The sequence below is a fragment of the Alligator mississippiensis genome, chromosome 5 (genome assembly GCF_030867095.1).
Source record: "Alligator mississippiensis isolate rAllMis1 chromosome 5, rAllMis1, whole genome shotgun sequence".
NCBI classification, from domain to species: Eukaryota; Metazoa; Chordata; order Crocodylia; family Alligatoridae; genus Alligator; species Alligator mississippiensis.
In genome coordinates this window covers 176,816,469-176,833,408 of record NC_081828.1, presented here as the reverse complement: position 1 = coordinate 176,833,408, position 16,940 = coordinate 176,816,469, and the positions used below count along the sequence as shown (strand labels likewise).

At 43.2% G+C, this 16,940-nt stretch overlaps 1 protein-coding gene across 3 annotated transcripts in view; it reads left to right on the top strand.

Moving 5' to 3' along the window:
* CDK14 (cyclin dependent kinase 14) overlaps window positions 1–16,940 on the top strand; it is a 676,419-nt gene that overhangs the window by 436,636 nt on the left and 222,843 nt on the right. The gene's annotated exons all lie outside the window — the stretch shown is intronic.

The window sequence follows — 16,940 nt, the reverse complement described above, 5'->3', positions numbered from 1 at the left end:
TGGAAAAATGATAGAGCCGTTTTTTTTCTGTTGCAAAGAACTCAGAAAGAGTACAAGTATGGATTTCTATTTGGAATCTCTGAGTTTATCTTATGAATCGTGATTATAAATCTAACAAAGCTAAATTTTTTTGGCATCCCTGATCACCCATGAAAGGATCTCAAGGTACCCTGGTTGAGAATCTCTGTCAACTAAATCAGAGCTGCATAGGATAAGCGTTCATAAACGGTGTGCTTACTTCATCAGATTCATAGAGTAGCCCGGGGCAGGAATTATTTTGGGTGGACGACCACAAACAGAGTTTTGGTGAGCTGTCGAGGGCCATGTGGGTAGCCTGCCACTTGACAGTTGTCCCTCCCATAGTCACCATATTGAGACTGGAGATCCTGCCTCCTAACCCCTGACCTTTGCCACTGGAAGTCCCTCCCTGTGCCCTGGAAGTACTCCTTTTGGGAGGGAAGGTGCTCCTTTTGAAACCGGACCTCCCCCCCCCCCCATCATATACAAAAAAAAAAAAAAATCTACTCTTAACTTATTTTAACTTTATGTAACAATATTTTTGTACTGATTTATGTGTTTGCGAAGTGTATCTAGAGGTGATTGTGTACGAGCTCAAACTACAGTCTTACTGTATATGGCGTGTGGGCAGTAAGGGGGTATATGTGGGGATGTGGTTAGGGAGTGGGGGTGTGGGTATGGTGGGTGGGTGTGGATGGGTGTGAGGTATGTGGTTGGGGTGGGGGCTGTGGGAGGGGGTGGGGTTATGGTGGGTGGGGTGGGGTGGGAGAAGGAGAAAGAGGGAATACAGGAAGCCCCCCCTGCAGGCCAGGCCACTGGCTATATCGCATGTGGTTCTCGCTGACTCTGTGAGAGCCTCATGTGATGCAGCCAGGCAGACCACACCCGCAGGCTCCACACTCCTGCCATCTCAACCTGGGTCCCTGCCAGCCCCAGGAGAGTGGCACAGACTCTGTGCTCCCACCTGCCACAACCACTCCCCCGCCATTACCCTGCTTTCCCTCCTGTACACCCACCTGCCACTGCTTCCTAGCCACCTTTCCATGGCCCCTCCCACCACTCCCCCCACCGCCACTTCCTGCAGCCCATCCGCTGCTCCCTGTTGCTGCCCCCGCCACTTTCTATGTCACTGCCACTTCCCAGGGTGCCATTGCCATTTTCTGCCACTCCTGCTGCCACCACTGCCCATGGTTCTCCATGCCACCACTTCCTGTGGCCCCCACCACTGCTCCCCATGCCACCAGAACTTCCCCTGCCCCCTCCCCTCCCCCCCAGCCTGCTCTGGCTCCATCCTGGCCAGCACCATGCGGTTCCAGGCTTCTTGGCAGATCTCAGTGGTTTCCTTTCCACTCACAGAGCAGGAGGCAGGGAACAGCCCCAGGGTAGCCAAGCCAGAAGCGTCAGGCTTCTGGTTGGGGGTTGGGGGTGGGAGGGGAGGTGGGGGGGCTGGGGATGGTGTGGAGGCAGGCAGGCCTTGCTGCTCAGCCTCTGGGTCCTGCTGCCGGCTTCCCTTGGATCCTGTTGTCACTGGTGCTGGTCACCTTTGACAGGCAGCAGGGGCAGATAAAAATTAATTTTCTAAAATATTTAGGGGTCCCATGGGCCAGATGCAGCCCACGGGCCATATTTGGCCCACCCCTGGAGTAACCATTCTGAAGAGAAAAGTGTAGTATAAATCTCAGAGAGTCTGGTGATGGGACCTTTGTAAGTATTGTACCAAGACGCATCTTGTCTCTAAATCAGTGGTTCTCAATCTTTTTCAACTCAGGGCACCCCTGGAGAGACTTGAGGCACCTCTTGGAAAGTGCCAACTTTTAATTTTCACTCTTTTTTTTTGACCACAGAAAATTAATAGAGTAGTTGTTTCTGTTGCAAATAACTAAAAAAGACCATAACTATGGATTTCTATATGAAATCTCTTGGTTTGTGTCTGGCACCCTGGCGGAAAATCACTGCTCTAGAGGTTACTGAAGTAGCTCTAATTTTCACTAATTTACACACATTCTTGTGTTTCATTATTTTGTTGTGTAGGAGCCTCACAACAAAAAGGGGGGAATCCCATTGTGCAGCCTTCAGTCTCCATCCTCTTACTCTTGCTCAGCAAAAATATGCTGGGTCCCTGCCAGTACACCCTAAAAATGGTTTCAGTTACCCCTACACAAAGAGAATTATGAGTGGTTGTACTGCTGAAGTCCTGTGAATGGCACATAGCCAGCGTTGGGATAAATTGCAATGGTATGATGTGGGTGAATACTCAAAAATGATTGGAATCAGTTTAAGTTTGCTAAAAACTAGGTGAGAAATCACATGGTAAAATAGTTTCCTAGTAACTTTCTGTTTTCACTCTGACAGAGTATGGCAAGAATAGATATTTTGTCCATGTTGCTTTGAAGTTCTGCTGTTGGTCTTTGCCAGAACCACAAAGCACAAATTGAATTTTAATTAATTTTGTATTCTGTTCAAGGTTTATGGGCAGGTCAGTATTAACTGTATCTGGTCTGCTTTTCTTATTCTTACTGACGTGGCACTTAAATCTTAGTTTGAATAGATTCAAGAATAAAACACCGTTCACGCGTCGAGGTGGATGTTTTTCATGTGTTGATGGGTGTTTTTTCATGTGATGGGATAACAAAATACTGCATAGTGGCTGAAAGTGTCAGTTTTATTTTAGATAAACGCATTTCTGTTTTTATTGATTTCTTCATGCTGCACAGGAGAAAATAGACTCTAGCAACTTGTATTTTTCCCCAAACAGTATCACTTCACTGAACAGCAGAAGAGAGCTTAGTAGTTGCTTTGTTGGTAAATGCTCTTTTCCCTTTTTATAGCCTGAGTCTTGCTCTTGTGGACACGATAGCCATTAGCAGCCTGTCAGTCAATACTCTATTTTCTCCAATTCACTGAAAGAATTTCAAGTTTCCTGAATAAAAGTGTTGCCTAGAGATGTAATTGCCTGTGTCTCTATGCATATATATGTGTTTGTGTGTACATTTTATTAATTTATTTATAACTATTTATCTATCTATTTCTATCTATCTATTTTTCAACAAAATATTTGTGCTAAGAATTCATCAAGTTTTTTGACCAGCCCTCTTTTTCTTTGGGCTGCCATTTTGAGGATCTGGAGCACTTAGCATTATGTAACATTAAATACATTCACAATATACTTCATTTGCAGCTGTGAGTAGTGAGCACCTGTGCCACTGGCTTATTGCATTGGCTGTGATTTAAAAAAATATTTTCTTCACATCATGTATCACTTGTAAATATTCAGTTATTGTAGTAGAATTATGCAAAGAAATAAAGTAGCAATAATAAGCAACACGTTTATAGTAAAATTAAAAAAAACCTAAATTTAAATATATTTTTGTGTCTAAGTCTAAGTCAAATGTTTTCCTTTCGGTTGCAAAATGAATGCATCTTATTCTGATCTAATGACTGTCTCCTCTGCATATGCCTAATGTATTGTATCGTCTCACAGTTTGTGCCTGTTAGGAAAAGAGATGATAATTGTGATGATGTTTAATTATTGACAATTAAGGAGAATGTTGGCTATTGTTTTACAATAGCACCTGGAATCAGGGCCTTATAAAGCTAAGTACTGCATGTGCACATAGTAAGAGACATTTCTTGCCTCATAGAGTTACTTCCTGAGAGACAAAGTAGACCAAAGAATGAAGAAAAGAAGTAGTATTATCCTGATTTTATAGGTGAGGAATTGAAGTACAGGGTAAATTTAAATAACTTGCCAAAGATAACATGGGCCAGGTACAGACATTACACTTTTACTGGTCTAAGTCATTGGAAACCAATCTATACCTGTAACAGAACAGGTTAGTACGCAAAAGCAGTCTATACCCATAATAGAAGTTCAGCACAGATAGACTCGTTTAAAAATGGCAGAACCCAGTCTAATATTTGTCCATCCCCTGTCTCTGCCACCAGGGGGTTAATGTGTGTTTTTGTTTGCTACCGATCTAAACTATGTTGCTTACAGAAAACCACATCACTTAGATTGATTCTGCCTTGGGCTTTTTCAATGCCTCTACCTAGCCATGGAGAGTAAGTCTGTGACATAGAAGGGAATTTAATTTGGTTCTCCTTCATCCCAGTTCTGTGCCTTAGCAAGTAGGTGGTGATCTATTTTCTTTTGTTTTAAGTTTTAATTAAGCTTAGATTCCTGGTTAGGGCTATGTGGAATCACTGTACTTTAATATAATAATAATAATAGAATAATGTTTTGATAGTTTTAAGTTATGTCAAGAACAGTTGAAACAGATATCTGGATGATCTTTTATTGTGTGCAAATCCAAATAACTAAATGTATGTATGTATGTATCCCCAAATGCTCTATTGCAATTATCTATTAATTAATAGTCAGTGTCCTTCCTATAGAAGGGATTATATAATTTTCCAGTTACTCTAGTGATCTCTAAATATCTAGTACCCTGCCAGAGATAAGTACTGCATATGGGGCAAATTTCTTTGCCCTATATCTAGTACCTGTGTAAGTGTATAATGCTAACTGATAGATTTATTGCCTTTTAAGGAGACTGAATGGCTAACCTCCTGACATACATGTACATGAAAAATAATGTTGATATTGAGACCATACCATCTCTTTCTCTCTCTCGTTATTATACTTGACACCTAACTCCCATACACCATGCCCTGCAGAGTAAGATAAGTAGTTGCAACTGTCAGTCAGGAGACTCCAAGTCAGCATATCTGTTATAGTGAAAGTTACTTCTAACCTTTTAAAATCCTTTCTCCAAAGACCAAATACGAATATGAAAAAGCAAAATTTGTATGTTACCCTTTCTCCTGTTCCACTACAATGTATCTCTTACTGTCATTGGTAGCAATATTGGTCTTATCATGGAAATCAGTATGATGAAACTTGCTGAGTATTATAATAAAGATGAATTATCTGGAGGAGAGCTTCACTGCAGTTGTTTTGCCTGGGACAGGCAGTTCTTTTCTCCTCCATTGTCTGTTTTTGTTTGTTTGTTTTTTAACTTAGTGCCATCTTCACTTTCTGCTTGTGCCTGTAGTTATGGGAGCACAACAAATGACCCCTCATCACTGAGGGAACAGATCAGATAAACTTCTCAGCAACAAGATGGGGATTTATTCACCAAAAGAAATGACCCTATGAGCAGGCTTTGCTGCAGTACAGACTGGTTGTGATAGTCCTAGTCTCAGCAGCATATATCAAGAGTAGTCAGGATGGCTTTTCTCGCTTGGAAAAACCTTCCGTATAAATAAAATGGTGCCTGCTCCTGGGCTTTTTACTAAATTAACTTTTTGTGAAAATGATATGATTTCTGCAGGGAAAAAAATCACCTTTTTATTAAAATACAAACACGTGAAACTCCATCTCTTCAGTCATACCATTTCTGACACCACACAAGAATGCTAATTTGGAAATGTCATTGCTGGGTCCTGGGGAAGGAGATGTTGGTGGCCTAATTCATGCCTTTGAACTGGATTGTCAAGACAGTCATAATCTCTTATGATGAGTTATAGACAGGAACTCTCCCAATGCAATGTGGTAAATCAGCAAGTAGGGTGGCCATGTTTGAAAGAATCTCTGCCCTTTTTGAAGGAAAATAATTAAAATAAATTGATTAAAAAAACAATTCTGTTTTCCTAATTCAAAAAATGAAGGTAATGCAATAAAACCCCATCGTTTCTTAATCCAACCCTATTCCTTAATACATCCCATATCTTCCCTGGGCAATCTGTCCATAATAGCTTCTTCTCTGTCATGGGTGGCCATGTTTGGGGGGGGGGGTCACCTCAGGGTGTGGGAGAAGCCAGGAAACCATAATCTGAGAGATCTATTTGGAGAATTGAGTTGGGGATCCAGAGGGTCAGGCAGAATGCAAGGTCAGAGGGCTAATTGGATTAGGGTATCTGGGAGATCAGCCCAGAACCAGGCCAGGTATCCAGAGGGTCAGGCAGAGAGTGAGGTTGGGAGGCCAGCCAGGTGAGGTATCCACAGAATCTGTCAGTCAGTAGCAGCACAAGCCAAGGGTGCAACAAACCAGGTACAAGATGGAACCTTGTTGGCCAGATACTTCCTCTACCTGCTCAGAGATTTTACACTGGAAGGGATGAGGGGATAAACTGACCCTGTCTGGCCACTCCAGTGGTAGGAAGTGGACATATGGCTATGTCCCAGCTAGAGGGTTCTGGCCACCTGTGCCTGTCCCAATGCTCTGCTGTGGAGGTGGCAGACCAAGATGAGTGATCATGCCAGGCAGGCTGGGGCCCCAGGTTTAAGGCAACAGCCTGACACTATCTGTATGGAAAATCAGCATTCTTCTCTTGTGCTGGATGCAATATCTTCTTGCATGCAACATGCACTTTTTTCCCACAAACTCAGCCCTCCAAAATTGGGGTGTGGGAAGTTGGCAAATATGAAGTATATAAACTAGGAAGTCAATTTTTGAATGGAATAGAAGCACTCTGCTTTGATTCTTTCTCCATAGTGCAGCAGCTGTTACGTGACTATTCAGGCAAGGACTCAGATGACTTAATGGCTTATTGTTTTTTACTTCAAAAGTGTTAACAGTTGTCCCTCCTTTTTAATGATCTTGATGTTCTACTATTCAAGTTAACCTTTTGTAAGGGAATTTTGATGTCTGCTAGCTGCTTCTGGTTTCTCTCTTTCTATTTTGTAGCCTTGGAGTCTCTTTAGTTCTTTTCAAAATGATAGATCCCTTCATAGAGACCATTCTTCAGCAACAGCTGGGGTTTAAATTTAGTTGAGCAAGAAAGTGAGGATGAGCCACCTGAATATTAGGCTCTGTCCTTTCTCTATGTAGCCATAACTATGGAAAAATATTTTTTCTTTACTCTGCTTTTCAAAAACAAGTCATGTATTCTGGAGCATGTTATATTCTAGAAAATATAGTAGGAAGCTGTAAGGAGCTTTCTGCCATCTTACATTAACATAAATGTGGCATTTAAATATGAACCAGTTTCTTTTCATGTAAATAAGACTAGCCTCTAGCCTTGCTTCTGAAAAAGAAAGAGAGATGGTGAGAATTAAAGTAGTTTGGTGGTAATTTCAATGGAATAAATAAGTCCAAAGAGCCAAAGGTATTAACATAATGCTGTAACCATACAATATCAAACACTTCAAAAGAGACCTCAGCCTGCCTGTTTCCATAGAACACACACTAGAAAATTCATGCCAAAGTTTGGAAATGTATGAGGTAGGGTACAAGTGAAAAAAGAAAATAATTGAAATATAAATGTAAAAGCATTTACAACTGAATAGTTAGGCAAAGCAAATGCAATCAAAGCCTCTCAGAGAAAAAATAATAGTCATTTTTGCTATCTAGCAATTCTTTCTAACGGGAAAGAAAAGGCTAGCTCTGTTAAACTTGCACACTGCAAAAAGTGGTTCCTTTTCTGCTTTTGATAAAACAGAAAGACAATCAAGTGAGGAGAAGAAAAGCGATAATAAAAAGGCAGGAAATATGGCTTTTGTTGATGTTCTCAGGATACAAGGTGTCTGATCAATCAAGGAACCTTGGTCATGACCAGGGATCCAGGTTTTCTGTTCACCACAGAAAAATTTGGTAAAACCTGCATTTTCTCGTTTTAAGGAGAAAAATCTGGATTTTCTCCTTTAGAAGAAAATAACGCTGGAAATGGTGGGAGCGGGAGGAAAGTGGTCAGGCAGGGATCTCCATGTGTATATGTGCATGTACACATGCACGTGGCTTCCAGACAGCCTGGAGAGCGGGTCCCACGGCTAAGTCTGGCAGCAGGGATGGGGGATTGAGGCCTGCATAGTGAGGGAGGAAGAGAGTTGAGCATGGGGCTAGGGCTGGGAGTGCTGCCCAGTTTGGGTGGTGCATGGGGCTTGGGACCTGGGGCCAGAATGTGTGGCTGCAGGGCCTGGGCAGGGAGTGGGACAGAGCTGTGGGTGGCTCATTTGGGGGGGGAGGGGGAGGGTCTGGCTGCCTGCCACTGCTCATATTCCTGGGGGAGGTATGGGGACGCGTGCCCTGCAGATTTGTGCACAGGGTAGGGGTAGGCTCCCCTCTGCACACTCAGGCTCCCTGCCCTGCTTCCTTCCCCCCAGGGCTTCTGCAGCCCAGTGGGAGGGACCCGGCATTGCAGGGCAGAGTGGGGTAGGGAAGCTCGGTGCCACTGCCGTAAGCCCCATGCTTCTATGATGAGACACCACTTGCCCACCTGGCAGCAACGGGGATGGCAGCATGAAGTTGTGCCCTTCACTGCTGCCAGATGAGCAGGGTGTACCTCGCCATGGTGGAACGGAGCTTCCAGTGGCAGCAGTGAGCTTCCTTGCCTGGCCCTGCTGTGCCCTGCTGTGCTAGGTCTCACCCACTGGGCCATGGAGGTCTGAGAGGGTGGGCAGCAGGGTGGAGAGCCCTGAGCCCATAGCGGGCAGCAGGCATCTGCCCCTCCCCACCCCCAATGGGCTCTGCTCCACCCATGCTGCCTGTGCGGAAGGGGCAGCCAGGCTCCGTTCTCCATTTCAGCACAGCAGCCACCGCCTCCCATGGGTGGCAGCCGGAGCTTGGGCACTGCTGGGGAACGTAGGGGACTGTAGACCTGGGTCCCTTGTCCCATAGCCCTGGCAACTGGGGGCTGCTACAGCAGAGGTGAGTGAGGGATACAAGCAGGGCCCAGGAGGCTGTGGGTGGGGAGTAAAAGGCACCAGCAGGGGGCTGCACTTGGGGAGTGAGGGACACTGCGGAGGTAGAGGGGCTGTGATTGGGGAGTTAGGGGTACCAACAGGGTCCAGGGGGCTGTGGGTGGGGAATGATGGGCACTGGCAGGGCTGGGGGGCTGTGGGTCAGGAGCAAGGGGCAATGGCATGGACACAACACCGGCATATCAGGGCTGCTCGCTGCCACAGAGCAGGAGGGAAGGGTGGGGGCAGCCACAACTGGACCCATGTCCTGATGAGCGAAGGGGGCAGGGGGAGCTCTGATTTTCCATTATAAAAAACCCAGAACCACATGCCAAAATGTATAGATGTTTAGAATTTATTTTATTATAGTGGTTGCACTGGTTGAGGCACTGGTAGGTTTCCAAGTTGCTTTAAAACTAAATATATCAATAAAGTATTGTATTCAGCTGATACCTATATATATATATATATATAGTGGTGTTTAATTCTAATAACTGAAAAACAGATTTGGGGGTTTAGAGAATTTGTGGGTTTTTGTTTTGTTTTTTAAATTGGAGTTTTTGCAGTTTTAAACAGAGAAAATTGCTGATCATAGCAGTTGCTATGGCTTCCTTCTCCGATTCCTTCTTTTAACTTGTTCTCTGGCTATTTCATCCCACCACCTTGGCTCTGTAGAGTGGAGTTTATCAAGTAAAAAGCCAAGAGAACAGAAGAGCAGAATGTGAAAAGGAGAATCAGGGAGAGGTTAGGATAGTGTGTCCATTGGGTTGGGGTCTTTGCTGGAGCTGCCATGCTTGCTTCTGTATATGCCTAGACTCCAAAGGCCCATCTCAATGAGCATATGTGAGTTGTGTGCATGCCATTTTTGCCACGTCCTTCACTTTTGTGCCCTAGGCAGCTATCTTCCCAGCCATTTACATCGGCCCTGGCTGGCACAGTGATGATGGTCAGACATCCTCACCAGTGTGCTGAGCTGGTCTGGATATCCTAACAATTTAAATTCACTCTGTAATCTTTGCCTGTAGTTTTGTTAGCTCCCAAGAGGCTCTTTCAACTTTTTGATCCCCAAAGCACCTCCTCCTAAAATTCTAAAGGAGGGGGTTGAAGGATAGAGGTCAGAAAACCCTGTGTCTTTTTAGCAGAAGAGCTGCTTCCAACTAAAGTAAAGTACTGTAGTAAAGTACTGTAGTTGTGTCCTAGTTTGAATAGAACCCATTTTGGAGCTGTCTTTTGGTTCTGGGAAGATGGGTTTATTAGAGTATATAGAGGAGCAATGAGTGAAAAAGGGTGTGGAGACGTGACAACACCATTTCAGTGCAGAAATGATCATACAGCAAAGCCAGGTGTGTTGGGCCTTGTGTCACTTTTGAAACCAGAGTTGCTGTTCATCTTTCTCTGACTCCTGTATTTCATAATCAAAGCCAAGTTCACCCAAGTTTTTAGGTTATTTTGGGAACTGGCTTCAATTTCATTTTGTTAGTTGCATGTGAATCTCATCTAAAATAATTAAAACCAATCAAGGTTGTAGAACATACAAAGTTTTCCCTGGTGTATACAGGGACACAGAGGGGTTCTTTTTCAAATTGCTAAGACATGCTGTAAAGTTTACCAAGTCTGAACATACACCCTGTTCAACTTTACAAGTGGAAAAATCTTTCTGTTTTTAATCTGTTGGCTCCCTCTGCTGGTCTGACAGAAACAATACACAGTTGCTGGTAGGAGCTGGATTTACACAAGCTGGAGTTTCTTAGGAGAAAATTGCTTTGTAAAGAACTATCTAAATGTTTTATTTAATCACAACACAGTGAAGTTGAGTTGTCTCCTGGATTTTAAACCTTGCCTTTACTGCCGTACTACACTCTTCTTAATCATTAACAGCAATGAAAAGAAAAAAAAGATGGGAAAGTGGCACTGTATGAGAGACACCTCTCTAGCATATTCTGTCTTTTTTTGAAGTGGTAATTAGAGATTCGTTTATAAATATTGAAAACAATGAATTACAACCAAAACATTAATGTAGTCATTAATATATGTATCCCATACCCCAGAGGCCATGTAATATTGAACTCTAGCGCTTGACTTTCCCTGGCTTCTGGCACTCAAATTCTCAGTATTTGCTCCTCTTGATTAGTATTTAAAATGCTATTATTTTGCATTAATTAGGTTAATATGCATCCACCAAAAACTTACTTTTTAGTTAGAAAAGTGTTTGGAGCAGAGATTTTTGTCTTTGTACTCATGTTTTAAATCATATAGGTTGGTGCTTTTAACACATCAAAACTTACTTTCTCCACTTTGTATGGAAGAATTATCCTATCTGCCAAACTTGTGGCACAGAAGGAGAAATTTAAGTGAAGCTGCCAAAGGTTGTGAAGTAAATCTGTGGCAGAGACAGGGATAACAGTAGAGGGCTCAGAGTCCTGGACCTTGGCTCTAAACATTTTTTCTTAAATTAAGGATATATATATATAGAGTGAGGGGTGAGAGGTGAGATGAGAGAGATCTATAAAACCAACTCCTCATCCCTCAGATGAGAACTTGGTCACCCTTATGTAATTTACTTCTCATAATATATATTCTAGATTGCTCAACCAATTTCAGCTCATATATGTTGCAGCAGGTGCAATTAAAAAAAATCACTATAATCTTTGTCTTTAATTTCCTTAGTTCCCAAGAGCCCCATTCACCATTTTGGTCTCCAAAGTAACTCTCTCTAAAACTCCGAAGGGAGGGGGTCGAAGGATGGAAGTCAGAAAACCCAGCATCTTTTTACTAGGAGAGCAGCTAGTAACTAAAGCAAAGAACTGTAGAGAGGTTGTGTCCCCATTTAAGCAGAATTCATTTTGTAGCTGCCTTTTAGGTGCTGTGGAGATGGGTTTATTAAAGTATATAGAAGAGCAATGAGTGAAAAAGGATGTGGAGAAGAGTGACAACACAGTTTTAGTACAAAAATGATTGCACAACAAAGTCAGGTGTGTTGGTCCCTGTGTTGCTTTTGAAACCGGAGTTGCTTCCTTGGTTGCACCAGTTCATTGTTCTCTGACTCCTGTATTTCATAATCAAAGCCAAGTTCACCCAAGTTTTTAGATTACTTTGGAACTGTCTTCAGTTTAATTTTGCTAAATGCATGTGAATCTCATCTAAAATAATGGCTAATTTAAAATCAATCCAGGTTGTACAATATGCAAAATTTTCCTTGGTTTATATAGGGAAGAATACTAAAAAATCTCTTCATGCTATTCACACAAAAATGGTCATTCTGACTCTGCTCACCTTAAAAGCAAATACTGGAGAGAAGAGATGGAGCTTTCTGTGAATCTTAACAGAATTTTTAATAATTGGGCTAAGAGAGGAATGAATTTCAAAGTTTGCAGGCCCTTAATGAAGACCCCTTGCTGCAACTTCATCATTTACATTGAGGGAGCTCCAGCTTGAAGACCTCCACGTATCTTAGCTGTGCTAGAAAGACATGGAGAAATAGTGACAATCTGTCAGGTCCCAAATCAATTGGGGTCTTTTAGAGGAAAACCAATAGTTTCAATTGCAGCTAGATCAGATCTTCAAACGCCACTGCAATTTGTGCTCAGCATGTAGCTACGTTTAATAAATAGACCACAGTGTCTTCAACTAATTTTGTTTACCTAAGTGCATAGTTCCAAGTGGAGTGCACTATGGCAATCCAGTTTTGAAATATCAAAGTATAAGTAACTGGCCAAGTGCACAATATGAAGGAGAGGTCATAGTATTCCTGTAAAGTTTGGGGATAGGGGAGCAGGAAAGGAGTGCTCTTTATTAAAGCCCGTATTCACACAGGTTCTGCTAAGTATTATGCAGAGTCTTGTGTACTAAACTAAACCTCCACCTTCACTAATATTTCTGCAGAGAATAAAAGTAGAACCTATTGCATGAGTTGATGCAGGACTGCATTTTTTATGACCCTTGCCTTCAGCTTAAAATTAAAATCTTTCTTTGGGCATGGACAGATAAACAAATTATATCAGGTTGGGGAGCAGAGGAGCCTAAATATGCATTAGTTAATACACAGTAACTGTTTTAGTAGTGTAACTAAGGGGGACCAACTGCAGTAGTAGCCCTAGTTGCTGACTTGGAATTGGGGGAGAGGATGAGGGCTGAAAATTAAGTCTCTACTGCTGCTGCCTGCTGGCTGCACTGCCAGAATCAGGAATCCCCACTGCCCCATGCACTGTTGCTTCCCCTGGCCCAGAGATACTCTATTACACCTCTGAACTGCTCTCAATTAACCAGCTGCTAAGTCAGAGTTGTAATGACATGGTCAGGTGGCCAGGGAAACTGCTATATAAAGAGACGGTGGTTAAGAAGCATCCACTAGCATGAGGCTTTCATTGACTTGGCGCACAGAGACCTCCAGCATCATGGAAGAGGCACAGCCAGAGAAGACTTTGGAAGACACTGGTTCTCTAGAAGGTGGAAGCGGGCAGCTTGTCACCTCTGGTAACAGAAAGCACTATTCTGAACCTGTGGCTGTCCAGCTGAAGAATATGTATGGAACACTGCAAAGGATAAGAAGGAGCCCACTCCAGTGACAGGGGAGGCCAAGCCATGTACCTTAGAGGAGGGAGGATCGAGACCGTTGCTATCAAGAAGAAGTGATGGGTGGTGATTGTTGGTGACTTCCTCCTGCGGAGCATGAAGACATCTATCTGATGCCCTAACCTGTTAGCTTGGGAGGTGTGCTTCCTGCCATGAGCCCATATCCAAGACATTATAGAAGAGACTCATCCAGCCCTCTGACTACTATTCCATGCTGCTTATCCACGGGGGCACTGATACTGCCAGGAGCAACCTTGAACAGATAAAAAATGACTACACATCTCTGGGTGCAAAGGTGAAGGGGACAGGGGTCCAGGTAGTGTTCTTGTTGATGCTTCTAGTCGAGAGTAAAGGCCTGGCTAGGAGTAGGCACATGTGGCTGCATAGGTGGTGTCACCAGCAAGGCTTGGGCTTCTTTGATCACAGAGTCCACCTGATGACACAACAAGGACACAACCTCTGATGAAGAGAGGGAAGAGTGTCTTCATGTCCCGGCTTGCTAACCTAGTGAGGAAGGCTTTCAGCTAGGTTCCATGAGGTATGGAGAGAAAAGCTGAGAGGAAAGTAAAGAGTCTGCAGACCTGGATAAAAATGTAGTAAGCAAAAACAGTGTTCCAGGGAGAGGATAGGATAGTCAGATACCTGAAGTGTTTGTACAGTAATGTGAGAAGCACGAGGAACAAAGAGAGAGAATCATAGGTCCCAGTACAAGCAGAGAATTATGATATAATTGAATTATGGAGACATGGTAGAATAGTTCATATGACTGGAGTGGTGCCTTGAATGGGTATAGCTTGTTCAGGAAGAATAGGCAGGGAATAAAGGAGGCAATGTTGCCCTATATAAAGTTGATGTACATGTGTTCAGAGGTGCATTAGAAGGTGAAAGGTAGGCTTGGTGAAAGCCTCCAGATAAATATCAGAGGGGAGAGCAGATGTCATGGTGGGTGTCTGCTACAGGCCTCCAAACCAGGAGGAGGAGGTGGATGAAGTCTTTAAACTAGTGATGGAAACTTCCAGATTGCAGGACTTGGTTTCTATGGAGGACTTTAAATAATGGGACATCTTTTGGGAGGAAAACGCAATAGTGCTCAAGCAGTCCAGCAAATTAGTGGAGAGTGTTGAGGATAACTTTTTGGTGCAGATGGTAGAAAGGCCAGTGAGGAGAGAAGCTCTTCTTGATTTAATGCTCACAAACAGAAAGGTAACTTGAGTGACAGCGACCATTAAATGATAGAGTTCATGATCCTGAGGGGGAGAGCAACAGAATAAGGACACTGGACTTCAGAAAAGAATCTGTAACAAACTCAGGCAATTGGTGGCAATTGGTGGCACTGGGAGGCAAGTCTGAGGGGAAAAGGAGTCCAGGACAACTGACTGTACTTTAATGAGGCCCTCTTAAGATTGCAGGAGCAAGCTATCCTGGTACGACAGAAGAATGGGAAGTGTAACAGAAGGCCAACCTGGTTAGACAGCAATCTCATCAATGAGTTGCAGCTCAAAAAGGAATCCTATAAAAAATGGAAACTTGGTCATAATTAGGACAGAGTATAAGAGTATCTCATGGGCATGCAGAAAGAAGATTAGGGAGGCCAAGATGCAGTTTGAGATACAGCTGGAAAGAGACATAAAAGGGAATAAAAAGGGATCCTACAAGTGTGTTGAAAGTAAGAGAAAGATTGGAGAAACCATAGGTAGTCTCTTACTGAACGCAGAAGGCAGTCTAGTTATGGATGATTCAGAAAAGGCTGAAGTATACCCTTTTTACTTCAATTTCCATAAAATTCCAGTGTGCCCTTGTTGCCAAGAAGGCTAATAGCATACTGGCCTACATTGGTAGGAGTGTTGCCAGCAGGTCATGGGAAGTGATACTTCTCTTCTATTCAGTACTGGTGAGGCTACATCTGGAGTACTGTGTCCAGTTTTGGGCTCCCTACCACAGAAAGGATGTGAACAAATTGGAGTGAGTCCAGTGGAGAGCAGTGAAAATGGTGTGGGGGTTGCGGCACATGACTTATGAGGAGAGGCTGAGGGAACTGGGCTTATTTAGTCAAAAGAAGAGAAGATTGAGAGGGGGTTCAACATCAGCTTTCAACTACCTAACGGAGGAATTGAAAGAGGATGGAGCTGGACTGTTCTCAGTGGTGACAGATGACAGAACAAGGAGCAATCATCTCGAGTTGCAGCAAGGGAAGTTTTGGTTAGATATTAGGAAGAATTCTCTCAGTAGGAGAGTAGTAAAACACTGGTACAGGTTGCCCGGACAGGTTGTGGAAAGTCCATCCTTGGAGGTTTTTAACACCCGGCTAGACAAACCTTGGCTGGGATGATCTTGTTGGGGATGGTCCTGGTTTGAGCAGGGGGTTGGACTGGGATGACCTCCTGAGGTCCCTTCCAACCATAATTTTCTATGATCCTATGATTCTTGTTCCAAAAAAAAAGGCAACAACATCCTGGCTAATAGGAGTTCAAGAGAAGCGATTCTTCTGCTGTATTCAGCACTGGTGAGGCCTCTGATCTGGAGTACTGTGTCCAATTTTGAGCCTCACATTTCAAGTAGGATGTGAACAGTTTTGGGCAGAGTCCAGCACATAGCAGCAAAATGTATTAAGATTCTGGGAAGCAAAATTTAGGTGGAAAGGCTGAAAGGCCTAGGATTATTTTGTTTGGAGAAAAAACTAAGGGGCCATTTGAAAAGTCTTCAAATAGGGCGAGTACAGCAAAGATAGATATGGGCTTTTGTCTGTGGTTGTAGAGGCAGGACTAGGAGCAGTGACCTCAAGCTTCAGCAGGGGAAATTTAGTTTGGTGATTAGGATGAACTTTCTGACTATGAGAGTAGTCAAGATTTGGAATAGGCTACCTAGAGAAATTCTGGAATCTCCATCCTTGGAAGTTTTCTGGAGCAGGTTAAACAGGCACTTGGCTGAGATGGTCTAGTCATGGATGATCCTGCTTTGAACAGAGGGCTGGACTAAATGACCTTGTGAGGTCCCTTCCAGTCCTACTTCCCTATGAACCTATGGCTTTTGATTGTTGCCACACTGCTAGAGCAATTGCGTGGCTGTGGCTGTGGCTGCATCTGCAGTAGCGGCAACCTGTTTTTTCCAGTGACCCTGCCTCCAAATCAGGACCCAGAGCGGCTGCCCCAGTTGCCCTGCCTTAGTTACACCACTGTGTTAAATTACTGTGATTTATCTTCCACTTACCCTGGATAGAACAGACATAAAGCAGCTAATGCAAATCTGATGATATATGATAAGTCTTTTTCCCATCTCTTAATTCAGTATAAACTATTCATCTGCCCCCCTCCTTTATATAATCTGGCTCATAATGCAGTCTTCATCTTCTGTGTACCTTTTCTGTCCCAACAGCAGTTGTGCAAGCTCCTACATAGTTTAAATTGTATGCATCCATTCAGTTTATTAATAAGTACAGAGATTTTTCTTTCTAATAAGCTCAAAGAACTAGTCTCTGCAATTTTTACTGTCTGTGATGTTCTAATAGGTTGACATTTGTCAATAGGAAACCAGCTTTACTATATATAGATGATTTAGTTCATTAGTGAAGGTTGAAGGAATGGGAGTTAAGAGCAGCTATATCTACTCTACTGTTTGTCATTGACTCATTTGTGATGAGTCAATTAACCTTTCTCTTCATTACAATATAAAC